Source organism: Aedes albopictus, chromosome 1 (genome assembly GCF_035046485.1).
Source record: "Aedes albopictus strain Foshan chromosome 1, AalbF5, whole genome shotgun sequence".
NCBI lineage: Eukaryota > Metazoa > Arthropoda > Insecta > Diptera > Culicidae > Aedes > Aedes albopictus.
In genome coordinates, this window is record NC_085136.1 from 31,454,952 (window position 1) to 31,469,923 (window position 14,972).

A 14,972-nucleotide genomic window follows, 5' to 3' on the forward strand; every position below is an offset into this window, starting at 1 on the left:
CGATGTTATAGGCCTACACTCTTACCCTCTAATCATCACACCACATCCGCTGCAGATCTGGGTAATGGCTCTGTTCACCGCATTCCATACATTCTCATTCTGGATCATTCTATCTATGACAGTGAATCAAAATCCAACCATCGCGCAACAATAATGACAATGTCGCAACCTGTATTTGTTGCGACAATCCACACAATGTGACATAAGTTTGTCCCAACTTGGAAATAATGGGATAAACATCGTACACCACGAGTTTAGAGATTTTTAAGCCTTGCATTGCGATTTTCGACGGTACCTTCGAGTTGGTAAACACTGCAACTCTGCTGAAGATCTATCATCAAACAGTTTTGATTTTGGGTTGGAAATAATTGAATATTCACGAGTTCAAAAGGACGCAACAAATTCAGCTTCCGTTTCGTCTGCAACAAAAATTTTCGAGATCATATCATTGTCTGTTATCAGTAGGGATAAAGAGTAATCGTCGCGCCCTCTTTGTTGCTTGTTTTGTGCCTCTTTTGTCTGACAATTCTCTTCACTGATCTACGATGTTCCTCTTCTTGGCGTAACGTCCTCACTGGGACAAAGCCTGCTTCTCAGCTTAGTGTTCTATGAGCACTTCCACAGTTTTTAACTGAGAGCTTCCTCTGCCAATGACCATTTTGCATGCGTATATCGTGTGGCAGGCACGAAGATACTCTATGCCCACGGATGTCAAGGAAATTTCCTTTACGAAAAGATCCTGGACCAACCGGGAATAGAACCCGTCACCCTTAGCATGGTCATGCTGAATACCCGTGCGTTTACCGCCTCGGCTATATGGGCCTACGATGTTATCCGGTCCGAAATTACCAGCATCGCCCACTAGCATCTCACTACCTACCGTCTACCCCCGTTGGTTTGAACGACACCTCATGCAAACCAACGGGGTTCATTTTTTAATTTGAACTTCTAGTAACCCTATGGGCATCGATAAACACACTGATGGTAACCCTTTTTGCTGTTTTGTTTTGATTCTGCGTTCCGTTTCATCCTGTTCCATGAGCAGAATGACGTTTGAACCATTTTTAGTTTGAGCGATGTGCAGATTAGAGGGGGTCAAATTAAAAAGTGTTCAGATAAGATGAGGTCAAACCAACGGGGGTACACGGTATTTCCCTTAAGGACTGTTCAATTTATAAAACGGACAACTTTACAAGGCTATAAAAAGAAGACGCGTAGTTCAAATTTAACCACCCTTGCTTCGTTGTGTAGTACATCATCTCTCATTATGGTAATAATTTTTGTATCGAATAAAAATAGTTTATTTTATAGAAAATCGGTCAGGTGTTAAATGAGGTCAATTTTTCGATTGCTGAAAATTGAAAATATATATAACATTACTGTTCACATACAGTATATCGTTTTTAATATCAGAAAAGTATGTGCCATGCTGCAGCAGCATGAGTAATAAACATTCTGACGAAATTTAAACTGAATTGGAAAATTAGTTGTTGAGATATTAAAGTCTCAAGTGATTTTCAATTTTTTGAATAAAATTCAATGGTAAAGCAAAAAGGGTATGAAAATATTGAATAAACATTTTTTTCATGCATTCAGTCGAAAGTAGGAATAATGTGGTTTTAAATGCAGAAAACTGCTTCTTAATAGCATTGCTGGTTTGGTTACTGTAAGTCATTACAGACACAGTAATCAAAACAGTTTCGTTTTTGGAAGGTTCTTCCAAATAACAATGCAACCTAATGCAAATATTGCATAACAATGATGTTGGAAATAAAAAAAAAATGGATCCGATTATTATTAAATAAGGTGTACAATAACATAGGACCAACTTTGTTGAAAATAAATAAAAACAAGATTCGCTAGAGTCGAAAATCTGCATCAATGGAGCAAAATATATGAAATTTTTTAATATGACCATCTTTATGAGTTAAATTTTTGATGAAAAATGCAATTCAAAGTAAATTTTTCTTCCGTATCATTCAGAGAGCAATATTCTACTACTCTGGACAAATTTTCAGCCGAATCCGTGATGCTATTGCAACACAAGACTTAAATGAACATTTTTTAATAATTTCTATGAAAACAAGGCAACTTACTATATCAAGCTGGAGAATTATTGGTGTATTATTACTGACCAACTATTGAGCTTTACCTTTGGTAGAATAGTATAAGATTCCAATACATTGAAAACTTCTTGAAAATGTGCATGTTAAGTATGTGGAAAGTTATGTCGAATTTTGAGAAATAGGTTTTTATTTACGCTTTACGAAAACCGCTTCAGTTACACAATAAAGAACTTTTTGCTTAATGTTATATTTTTTCTACATTCGAGAATAGCAATAGAAAGTTATGCAAAAAAACTGATAATGATTATACTGAAAAATAAAAAAGATATCGCACAAGCCAGTTGTCCGTTTTATAAATTGAACAGTCCTTAGCCGTGGACAGGTTGGGCAAAGCGGGGACTCTTTTTTCCTTCTAAACCATGGGGGATAATTTGCTCAACAGATATCCAGACAGAAGTTCCAAATAGTTTGGGGTTAAGGACCATCTTTTACCAAAAAAGTAAAAAAAAAATGAAGGCCAGGACGACTGTTTCCACGACCCACTAAACAACATTCCCCTGGTCGCCATACCCTTCGTTTCTCCGGAATCACTAAGAAGGCGTTGCTTCAGAGAGGGGCTAGTGCACATCGCACCCTCGAGGTAAGCTGCGTAGCCTGCAGCAACGAACATCAATGACTCGTTTTGGGGAGTCCACCAAGGTAGCATGCTGACGCTTAGCCTTAGGTTGAGCGTTTTAGAGGGTGCTAGTGTGACGCCTAAAACGATGTTTTTGCAACATATTTTTTCTAAGTAACATGTCTATTCGTCTGTGCTTTTAATTTATGTACCTTTTTTATGCGCTGCATTAAAAGAGATAGAGCTATTGAGAACCAATGTTGTGATTGAGAAAGTGTAATAATGGCGGTAGCTATGATAATGGCGGCCTGGGGACGCTTATATTGGAGAGCGAAAGGAGGGTTCCAAGGAGTTCAGGGTGGTACCAGGAGATCTCATGAGCATTTCAAGGGAGTCTTCGGGGGCGTCAGGGTTATTTAAGGGAGTCTTCGAGGGTTCCAGAGAGTCTCAGGAGTGCTTTAAAGAGTCTGAAGGGGGTTTCGTGGAGTCTAAGGGTTGCTTTAAGGGATCTCAGGGACGATTCGGAGGGGTCTCAGGGGTTTCAGAGACTTTCAGGATGCTCTAGGGGTGTCAGGGGCGTTTTAGGGAGTGTTAGGGGCGTTTCAGGAGGTCCCATGGGGTTTCAGGGTATTTCATAAGGTCTCAGGGGACTAACAGGAAATCTCAGGAACGTGTCAGGTGTTCGCTGGGGGTTTCACGTGAGTTTCAAGGGATCTCAGGAGCACTCTAGCGTTGTTGATCCGAATTCGATTTTTCAGTGTGGTTCGTTTAGTAGTTCGTCTAGTCTGCCTATATTTGCATAGTCGATGTAACCACCATTGGCAATGCCACCGTACAAAAGCTAATATCTAACGCGTGTGCATATTTGTGACCAGTTTTATTAAAAAGATCACAAGATCTAACCGTTAGTTAGATGTCAATGCGAAAAAAATCTTGAACTTTATATTTATTTATTGTTTAGATTCCAAAAGTATGTTGAAAAGTACACTGGCGCTTACATCGACTATGCAAATATGGGCAGTAAGTGTAGTTCTCCCGCTACGAAGAGCTACAACTTGCCGGAGTTCACTCTTTTATCGTAGACCCGGAGCTAGTATCTTTCCAAGCTCGACAAGATGGTCCAGTTCGATTGGCAACAGATGTGCCGCAAAGGGCGGAAGGTCCCTCAAGGTGGTGGTACACTGAACTAAGTTATTTCGTAGTAGGCCAGTGCCTCCAACCAGTGTCAGGCTGTACAATATGGCCAATTCACAGCGCAACATTTTTTTGTCTCAAGAGCCAATTGGTGAGTCTCCGACAGATTTTGGGCCGCTGAAGCCGAATCTGGGCTCAGATTTGTTCCAGCACGTCACAATTTTGTGCTATACCTCAATTTATAGGGTAAAATATGTGATTTTGGGCTTTTTTTTTTGACTGCCAGCCATTAAGGATGGAAATATTTTTTTAGGCATTCAAAAGATAAATTGGTCAATTACCATCTAAATTTACGACTCATGCAAAATATTTCGTTTTACCAAATCGAATTTGATAGTTTAAAGCGATTAATGTTAGGTACGATATTTCCCATACAGATCACCTTCCAAAAGTTGCATGCAAGTTTACTTACTCACATAAAATGCTTAAATCTATAAAATTTGATTTGATAAAACGAAATATTTTGCATGAGTCGTTAATATAGATGGTAATGTACCAATTTACTGATTGCTTAGAAAAAATGTTTCCATGCTTAATGGCTTGCAGTCAAAAAAGCCCAAAATCGCATATTTTGCCCTATAAATTGAGGTATAGCACAAAATTGTGACGTGCTGGAGCAAATCTGAGCCCGGATTCGGATTCAGCGGCCCAAAATCTGTTAGAGACACATAAGTTTGCTCTTGAGACAGACCAAAAGTTGTTTTTTGTTACACGTGGAATGGATCTAATCGATGTCTTTCAATGAAAGCTGTCGAACGGTAGATTCGCGAACAGTTCGGGGTATCTATGTACAACACCCAAGTAACACACATGTTATATAAAAGTTACAACAGCGCAAATTTTGGTTGTATAGAAGTTTATTTTACGTTATTTCAACAAAATGTTAGAATTACGTAAAATAAACTTCTATACAACCAAAACCTGCGCTGTCGTAACTCTATTATAACATGTGTGTTGCTTGGGCAGTGGCAGCGGCCAGATCATCAACCGGGCCGAGTATCTGCGATGGAAGTACATGAATTACCATGAGGTCGGTGGGCAGGTGGGACATTCGAAGTTGTATTCCCTTTTCCTCTGGCTGTTCAAGGTCGTCATTCCAACCAAGGCATCGCTGTCACCGAATGATCATTTGGGGAAGTGGTTTGATCATAAGGCCTGGGGTCTCAGGGGCGTTTCAGGAAGTCCCAGGAGATTTCAGAGGGTTTCCAGGGGTTCCCAGGGGTGCTTCGAGGGATTGCAAGAGGATCCCAGTAGGCATTGGGGTGCTTCAGGGAGGCTCAGGAGCGCTTCAGGAGATCGCATGGATGCTTCAGGGGGTATCACTGATTTCCGGGGGTTTCACGAGGGTTTTATGGGATCTCTAGGGCGTTTGAGTGGAGTTCGGGAATATGTCAGAAGAACATTAGGAGGATCCAGGCGGTTTCAGGCGCTTCAGAAGGTCTTAGGGGTGTTCCAAGGGATCCTAACGGGTTTTACGGGGTACCCGAAGGTCTCAAAAGCGTTTCAGGGGACCTCAAGAGGTACCTGGAGGTCTAAGGGACGTTCCAGGGGAATTTAGAGGGTCTGACGGGGTTTCAAGGGAGTTCCAGGGGGTTCCAATAGGTCTATGAGGCGTTTCACACTCCTGAAACGCTCCTGAAGCCCTAAAATCATTTTGAAATACCCCCGAACGGCATTAAAAGACTTCTGAGACCGACTGAAATGCCTTGGAACGCCCCAGAAACTCCGTGAAACGATATCAAAACGCTCCTGAGACTCCTCTAGAAAAACCATTGGTACCTCTTGAAATGCCCCTCAAAGCTCCATAATCTCATTGAAACGCCCTTCAATTTGAAATGCCTCTGAAACCCCTTGAAACGCCTTTAAAATGCTTCAGAAACCCTCTGAAACGCAACTGAAAACCCATTCAACGCCCCTGAAATGCAACCAAATGCCCAAAAAACCTCTCGGATCGCCCTTAAAACATTCCTGGTATCCCTGAAACTATCTGAAATGCTTTGAAACGCCTCTGAAACCCCTTGTTCCACCTTTTAACGGCTCCTGATATCCCCCCTCTGAATCGTTCTTAACGCCCCTTGAAACGTCCCTGAAACCCCCGTAATGCTACTGATATTTTGTTCAATTCGTGAGCATTCGGAATTTTTAGAAGCAGCCATAACTTTGGACGTTCAGCCTCAACGAAAACCTTTGAACATGTTGATAGACGGCATGTGGCTTTTGAATAATCAGCTGTTCAAACACTGGATTGCAACCAATAGGAAGCAGTGTAGCTTAATTCCGCATAAGGCACTTATTCACAGCCCGATCAAGAGATGGCTTCCGTCGAAAGTACCGCTATTTCGCCGCCTGACGACGACGGGTCTTTGTATGTCACCGCGCGCGATCACCGCAGAACACAATCCACCGAAGAAGTGAAGCGCAACAGATTATCGGAACGGCATCACCACCATCATCAATGTCCACCGTCGTCGTCGTCATTGTCCCGCGGGGAAGGAAAGCCGCGGATGAGAATGCCCGGTAGCCACGTACGAGCATAAATAAAGAAGTTTAACGAAACAAATGAGTCTCATCAAATTCGGCGTCCGGTTTGGTCGTTCTCTCGTCGTGATTGTTCATAAGCCGCGCTCGACAGCCGCCCCGCCAATTTAAACGGTCATCCCCATGCCTCATCATCGGAGGAGGAGGCTATGACCGGGACCGCTCGCATCATCTTCCTCCCCGACTACTGTGATCGTCTTGGTAACGACATTAGAGAATATGAGGATTACGCATGAGGTGAGGCGGCAAATCTCGCTGCTTCTCGCTTACTAAGTCTTTCGCTTTATCGTAGTCGTGGTTTTATTGTGGCTTTTCTGTTCGAGAGCAGCAGGCCGCGCTTTTTTCTATTAAGGGTCATCAGCCAGCTGCGATGGGAGATCGCTGCCTGTGGGTCTTTGGGTACGAGACCAAGCGACGAACCTCTTTCGAGCTACCGCGAAGCAATCCAATGTGGGATACTGACGGCGACCAGAGGTGATCACCCATGGCAAAGGTAGCGGCAGCAGCAGTGGTGGGTGTCGTTAACCATTGCTTGAAACAATCTTTCTCCTGTCGATTTTATGGCCACTGCGCGCGCAGTGGAGAATAGTTCCCCGAACATCTCCCGAGTCCCCACCCGGACTGATCCGATTAGCCAATCCGATCACGTTCCACCATTTGCCCGCGGGGACAGAGAAGCCACCGCACCACCACCGGGAGCAACCGCAGCAGCAGCAGCAACATCGACTTTTACGACGACTTTTCTCTTCCTCTTTCTCTCACGTCGCCGTCGTCGTCGAACCGTTTGGATCGTCGTGGGTCGCCAGGCCGCCGCGTTTCGGATCGATCACGCGAGGAGAAAGAGCATAAGAAAGCACCCATCCCGTCGCATCGCAGTTGGCCGCCGTGTTCAAGCGGTGGTGTATGGTGATCCCGTCGAGCATGACGATCAACTCGCGGGATCCAAGCAGGCGGGATGCGGGAAGCCAACTAGTAGGTATTGCGCGATGATGACAAACCGTCAACCGACCGACAGCGACGGCGACGGTGATGTGGCCATTGACATCTTCGTGTCGAGATGACGGGAGTGGGAGCCAGCACGGACGCACGGGACACAGAGAGACATGGCACATATCCGGTGTTGCGTTGAGCATTTGGAGCTTGGAACAAGTAGGTGCGGCCGGCTAGTGTCTATGGTTTTATGAATCGAACGGTTTTGGAGTTGGATGATCGGACGCGCGAGATTTGTCGGGGAGAAATTGGCCGCTGTTTATGGGCTGGTGAGAGAGAGGAAGTTCCGGACGGTACTTGAATGACAATTGGCCCGGGAAGATGATGGGAAGGAAGAAATTCGAGGTTAAGTACCTGTATAGGAACATGTGCTATGCAGCTCTTCCGTAGTTTGAGAAGAACTGTTTCCTTTTTGGAGGTTCTTGAGGTAAGGCTTAAGGGGTCTCCAGTTAGCCTAGTGGTTAAGGCTATGGATCGCCAATCCGGAGACGGCGGGTTCGATTCCCGTTCCGGTCGGGAAAGTTTTCTCGACTCCCTGGGTATAGTGTATCATTGTACTTGCCTCACAATATACAAATTCTAGCAATGGCAGGCAAAGGAAGCCCTTCAATTAATAACTGTGGAAGTGCTCAAAAGAACACTAAGTTGAAGTGAGGCAGGCCAAGTTCCAGTGGGAACGTAGAGCCATAAAGAAGATGAAGAAGAAGAAGAAGAGGTAAGGCTTATAACACTGCGTTGTAATGCACAGTGCTGAGTTTTTTTTGCCTTTCTCGTACACCAAGGTGTACCGAAAGGCTATATGTTCACTCCAAAAACGAAATTTTGATAGAGCCCCCGGAGGGGGCAAGTGTTAATTACCAATCGACTCAGCTCGACGAGTTGTGATGATGTTTGTGTGTGTGTATGTGTGTGTGTGTGTATGTATGTGTGTGCGTATGTGTGTGTGTGTGTGTACAAAAAAGGTCACCTAACTTTTAGATAGTAAACATCAACCGATTTTAATGACCGACGGTTCATTCGACGCGGAATCTGGTCCCATTGTTTCCTATTGAAAATGGTTCGGATCGGTCCAACCGTTCCTGAGTTATGGCCATTTAGGTGTTCAGGACCGGTACCCCTAGAAGTGGCCAGACATGAAATTGCAACAAACCCATACATGCTGCACATCAAACTGTGGCATTTTCGATAACTTGATGAATGGTTAGCAAGAAAATAGTCTCAGACCATATCTAAACCGGTAGTGTTCCGGAACCGGTTCCGGGTGTCCCGCCGGATGTGGCCAAATATAATTATGAGCCAAACCCATGCATGCGACACATCAAAGCGCGGCATTTTTGATAACCTAATGAATGATTAACAAGAAAATAGCCTCAGACCACATCTGAACCGATAGTATTCCGGAACCGGTTCTGGATGTCCCGCCGGATGTGGCCAAATATAATAGTGAACCAAACCCATGCATGCGACACATCAAACCACAGCATTTCCGGTAACCTGATGAACGGTTAGCAGGAAAACAGTATCAGACCATATCTGAACTAGTAGTGTTCCGGAACCGGTTCCGGATGTCCCGCCGGAAGTGGTCAAATATAAAAGAGAACCAAACCCATGCATGCGACACATCAAACAGCGGCATTTTCGATAACCTGATCAACGGTTAGCAGGAAAACAGCATCGGACCATATCTGAAGTGGTAGTGTTCCGGAACCGGTTCTGGGTGTCCCGCCAGAAGCGGCCAAATATAAAATGGAACATAACTCATTCATACGGTTTTCGGTAACCTGATGAACGGTTAGCCGGGAAATAGTAGCAGACCATATCTTAACCGGTAGTGTTCCGGAACAGGTTCCGGATGTCCCGCCGGAAGTGGCCAAATATAAAAGAGAACCAAACCCATGCATGCGACACATCAAACAGCGGCATTTCCGATAACCTGATGAACGGTTAGCAGGAAAACAATATCAGACCATATCTGAACTGGTAGTGTTCCGGAACCGGTTCCGGGGAGTCCCAACGGAAGTGGCCAAATATAAAAGTGAACCAAACCCATGCATGCGACACACCAAAGCGCGGCTTTTTTGATATCCTTTTGAACGTTAGCAAGTAAATAGGTTCAGACTAAGGAGTGTATCGTAAATTAACTATATATGTTCAAAACATCCTAAAAAATAATTTATTCGAGTTATAAAGAATTTTATTTTTGGAGGTACTATATAAATCCTCAGAAAAAGGAATGGCACTTTTGCTTTTGTAAAAATAATTATTTTACATGGACATCAATCTCAAAGTTTAAACGCATGATCATGAAATTTTGGACACCTCTTAAAAATTTGAAATTGCGGAAAAAATGGATTTTTTTTTTATTTTTTAAAATATTTTAGCGCAAATATATTCTTTCCCAGATTGCTCATAATATCGGTAAAAAATTATTTTCAAGAAAAAATTCGAGTCCATTTTAGCGCAATTCTTAAAAATGAAAAAAGGTCATTTTTCAGGGACCCCATTTTTTGATGCTCACTCAAAGCACGATTATGCAAATAAAAAATAGATCAAATTGATAATTCAATTTTTTTTAATTGGAAATGTTTTTAAACTTAACGACGAGGTAGCTTTAGTAGAGAACGGAATTGTATAACCTTTGAAGATATTTAAAACAGACTGTCAAAGTTCGACAAAAAATTAGTGTTTTTTTAGGATAGGCCATTTTTTAAATGTTGAGGGTTTTTCGATCATAAATATTTGTTTTTAAGTTGGTGTTCAATGATATGTTATGTGTACATAACTGCTAACAATAAATAATATTTTTTGGATTTTTCGCCGTACAAGTTTTATTCGCTACAGGTTAATGAAACGCTGAAAAATCTTTAAAAAACAACAATTTGTCCAAAACTTTAATTTGTGAGATGTATTCATTCTACAATATTTTCAATAATGCTAAACATTTTTCAAATTTTTTCAGGCTGTTCTAAACTTGACTATATTGTGAAGATTTGATAGAAGAACCGAAATGATAAGACCAAACATGCTTCGAGATAGAGCATCCTGAATGTTTATAGTTAATTTCCGATACACTCCTTATACAGGGTGTTAGGTCATGCATGGGTAAATTCAATTCAAGATGGGTAGCCTAATTTTCAAGATGGCGGCTGTTTAATGGAGTTTCGGGCTCTAAAACCATGCAATTTTTGGTATTGGAAAGATGTTTGGAGTCCAAAGTTGATTAAAATATCCAAGATGGGGACTAAAATATCCGAGATCGCGTCTCAAAATTCAAGATAGCGACTGTTTATTGGAGTTTTAGTACTTGAAACCATGCAATATGGGTATATTTAAAATGGGGAAGAAATCTGGACTCCAAAAATGGCAAACATAGTATCCAAGATGGTGGTCTAAAATCCAAGATGGCAGCACAAAACTCAAAACTATTTAATGGAGTTTTAGGCTCTAAAACCGTTCAATATGGGCATGTTTGGTATGGGAAAGACAACCGGAGTTCAAAAATACTACCAGAAGAAGGCGTCTTAACATTCAAAAGGGCGGTTGTTTAATGGAGTTTTGAACTCTAAAACCATTCAATATGGGTGTATCTGGTATGGAGAAGAAGTCTTGAGTCCAAAAATAGCGACCAGAATTTCCAAGCAGCCGGACTTTAATTCTAAGCGGTGGCTCAAAATTCAAAATGGCGGCTCAAAAACCAGATAAACGATATGATCTCTGATGCCATGAAATGGATTTCTGTTAAACGTATGAAAGTGCGATATTCATCAACATGTCACTTGAGTTGTGTTGAAATGTGTTTTCAAAGGCACGAGAAAGGCGCCATCACCGCTAGGTGGATTAATTTGGGTTTTTTTAAGACAATTCACACCGTCTTCAGCCAGAGGCTGCACAGACTGAACACATTACTTACACTAGACAACGGACAACACACAGAACACCCAGTGGCCCAGTGATAAATTTTTCGTTTGACGAAAAGTTTCCACCGAATGCAGCGGGAATCGAACCCACACTCCGAGGCTTACGATACGCCTAGACGACTGCCGCCGCTAACCGCACGGCTACGAAGCCCACAGAGATGCTGAATTGAAATTTCAGTTCTTTCTGTTTTCAGAGCACAACAAAAACAAAAGTTTAACAAGAAACGTGTTCCAGCAAAGTTCACTGTAATGAATAAAATATATATAGTGAAACAATGTTTGACCTCAAACTAAATGATAAAAATAGATTGTATAACATGTAACATTTCGTTGTATGACATTTGGCGAAATGAATCGTTTCGCAAAAATCGTCAATAAGAGAGAAAAAATAAACTGATCGATAGACTACAGCATAATTAGATTCAAGATTAAAAACAGCGAATAAAATATGGAATTTTTCATATCAACAATTCAATTTTTGTAAGGGTATACTTTGAAAGAACAACTAATGTAAGAAAGAATGAAAATTCTATGATAATTTAAATTTAGCAGTTGTTATTCTAGAATAAGTATATTGCATAATATTTATGAAAGAACATCTATTGATGAGAAGAAGGAAAAATGTCTGATTAAATATCAGCGTATCTGTAAAAGCAGTATATGTTTGATAAATGAAAAAACCTGTGATACAAAAATAAGAATTGTGTTTATATTTGTTTGAACAGTATAAGCTCGTTAAACATAGAGAAAACTGATAAAGTTATCACCAAGGAGTGTTACTTGGTTAAAGGGTTATGCGGTTACAAGTTTTACAAATAGCAAAATTTTATCATATAATGTTTTCAATTCCAAAATTATGATACAGTAGACGTTCGATAAGTGCAACATGTTTACGTTTCAGTTACCGAATGAAATTCGCTAACTGCAACGACTGACAGCCGTCAAACAGTTGTCAATTGCTGTTGGATGCAGCCAGAATGCACTCAAAAACATCGCAATGCAGCTGTAGTGCATCTGAAAAACATCGCAACTCTGTTGACGTTTCGTTTTTGACAGATAGCGGTGCGATAACTGCAAAATTGTTGCACTTAGCGGACTTGCAGTTAAAAAGCATTGCAGTTAAACCGTTTGCACCGAGCGAACGTCTACTGTTCTGACATGATACGAGACCGAATAATCATTGAGCTGAATAGATATTAGATCAATTGCCTATTATTATGAGAAGAAAAAATCTCATAAGAATGAGTTAATTGCTGGATCGCCAAATAACACTGTAGCACAGCAACTTATAAACGAAGAATCTTTTCTTAAAAAGAAGGTAAAATATCATAAGTAGATGTCAGTTTGGTCTCCAGCAAGTGTTATTTGAGAGGATAGCCCATTTGAAAAAAAAAGGACAAATCTCTTACGGAGTTAGCAGTAAGACCAACAATAAACAACATAACAGTTCAAGTCAAAAAATAGTCCTTGATTTAGAGAAGGCTAAATCTCTAACGGTTGGGTCAGCAGCATGACCACCAAAACACTTTTGTGTAACAGTGTAACTTGGATGAACAGTCTGCTATCAAAAGAACACACTCAAAACAGATTTGCGGGCTCGGCAAAAACGCGCACAGCCGTCTGCTCAGTAAAACTATCAGCTGATATCCCAGCAAAAAGTGACATTTGTTAGCTGACTCTCAGCAAAACGATTGCTGAAGCTCAGCAATGGACTGTCAAAATTGCTGAGATCTCAGCAAAATTGTTGTTTGCTGATTACTCGGCTGTGCAAATCTCGGCAAAAGAATGGATAAATGCTGATATCCCGGCAATCTGAATTAAGTGTGAAGGTCAAATCGTCTATAGGGTTATCAATTCAATAGTCACAAACTACACAACACATACAGTAGCCTGAGACATGGTTAGGGGCCGTCCATATACCACGTGGACAGAAAATTCATGGTTTTTGACCCCCTCCCCCCTCCCCGTGGACAAGCGTGGACTTTTCATTGACCCCTACCCCCCTCCCCCAATGTCCACGTGGACATCCGAAAAAAAGTTTTTTTTCATATTTCTGAAATAAATGGATTTTGAAAAAGTATTTTTTTTATTGTTTTTTTTTTCTTCGTAAAAATGTCTTAGATAATATTATTATTGAAAACTTTATAAAATACAAATGTTCTATAGCTTTACATATAAAACAAACAAGTAGCACAAACCTAGTAGCCAGCTTACCCACAAGATTTCAACATTGTTTTTAATTCAGCTCATTGTTTGTGAAAGTGTGGGTTCGATTCTTGCTCCAGCGGGTGAAAAGTTTTCGTCAAACGGAAAATTCTTCATTGGTGATTTTCGTGTGATGTCTATCGCCTAATTTTAGGGCTCTCCATAAACTACGTAGACTCTGAGGGGGAAACGGGGGGGGGGGGGGTCTGACCAAAGTCTACGCTCCATACAAATTTACAAATTTGTGTATGGACAAAAGTCTCCGAGGGGGGAGGGGGGTCAGAGAAAGCCAAAAATGAGTCTACGTAGTTTATGGACAGCCCCTTAGTGATTGTTCAATGTTTAGTCTGTAAAGCTTCTGGTTGAAGACGGTGTTTTTTAGAATGTTTGTTCAATATATAATTGTCTGATTGTTTTGTTGAGATAAAGTAATTTTAAATCTTAGATTTTTGTTGAGATTAGATTATGTTGCTTAGATTCTTACAAAAAACAAGATTTACAGCAACTAAATTGTATTGCTGAGGTTTAGACTTCAATATTCATTAGAAACATCTTAAATTTTAAAGGAAACTACAACAAAAAGTTTTTAAGATAAGCCTGCAAACCCCTACATGTATATTGAAACTTTTAAGTAGTTTAAAAATTTGATATGAAACTTCGAAAAACCCATACATGACTCCGATGAAAATTTTTTGACTGAAACACCAACATTTTCATGGTCTACACTCCATTTTAAATCTCCAGAATATTCCTCGATGAAGAAAACTAAGTAATTAGAAATTCTGATAATTTAAAACAAATTAGTCTGTGAATCAATACCATGATTCTTTTTCCTTGAAGAAGTAACTTACAACTAAAAGATAATGTATAATTAAATAAAATGTATGAAAGAACTGTTGAAGAGCATATCAACAATTATGCGACATATTTTTTTTCGTTTGTAGATTCTTGTTTCTTAATTTATATGTCAATGTTGTCCACGTGGACATTTGACGAACCCCCCCCCCCCCTCTCCGTGGACAAGCGTGGACTTTTCGCTAACCCCCTCCCCCCTCCAAGCTGTCCACGTGGTATATGGACGGCCCCTTATATGGGAGAAAAAAAAAAGAGAAAATTCTTGTTTCTTTATAGTTTTTGAGTTTCGTTTGACCCCCATAACTGTGCAAATTTCAGTTTGATTGAATAATAGTTATTTATGTAACGAGTTGCAAAAAGTTGATTTTTTAGCACGAGTCGTACATTTATCCAACGAGGCTTGCCGAGTTGAATAAATACGAAGAGCGCAAAAGTGTAATTTCTACATGGCTTGGTCAGCCAAAACAAAATCAAGAAATTGACAAGTTTGTAGAAGGTCACGAAGCTGAAGGAATTTATCTTATGAATCTGCACTAAAAAAACTAGTTTTAGGGGTACTTCGGAAACCGTGAGAAATTTTCACTTATTATC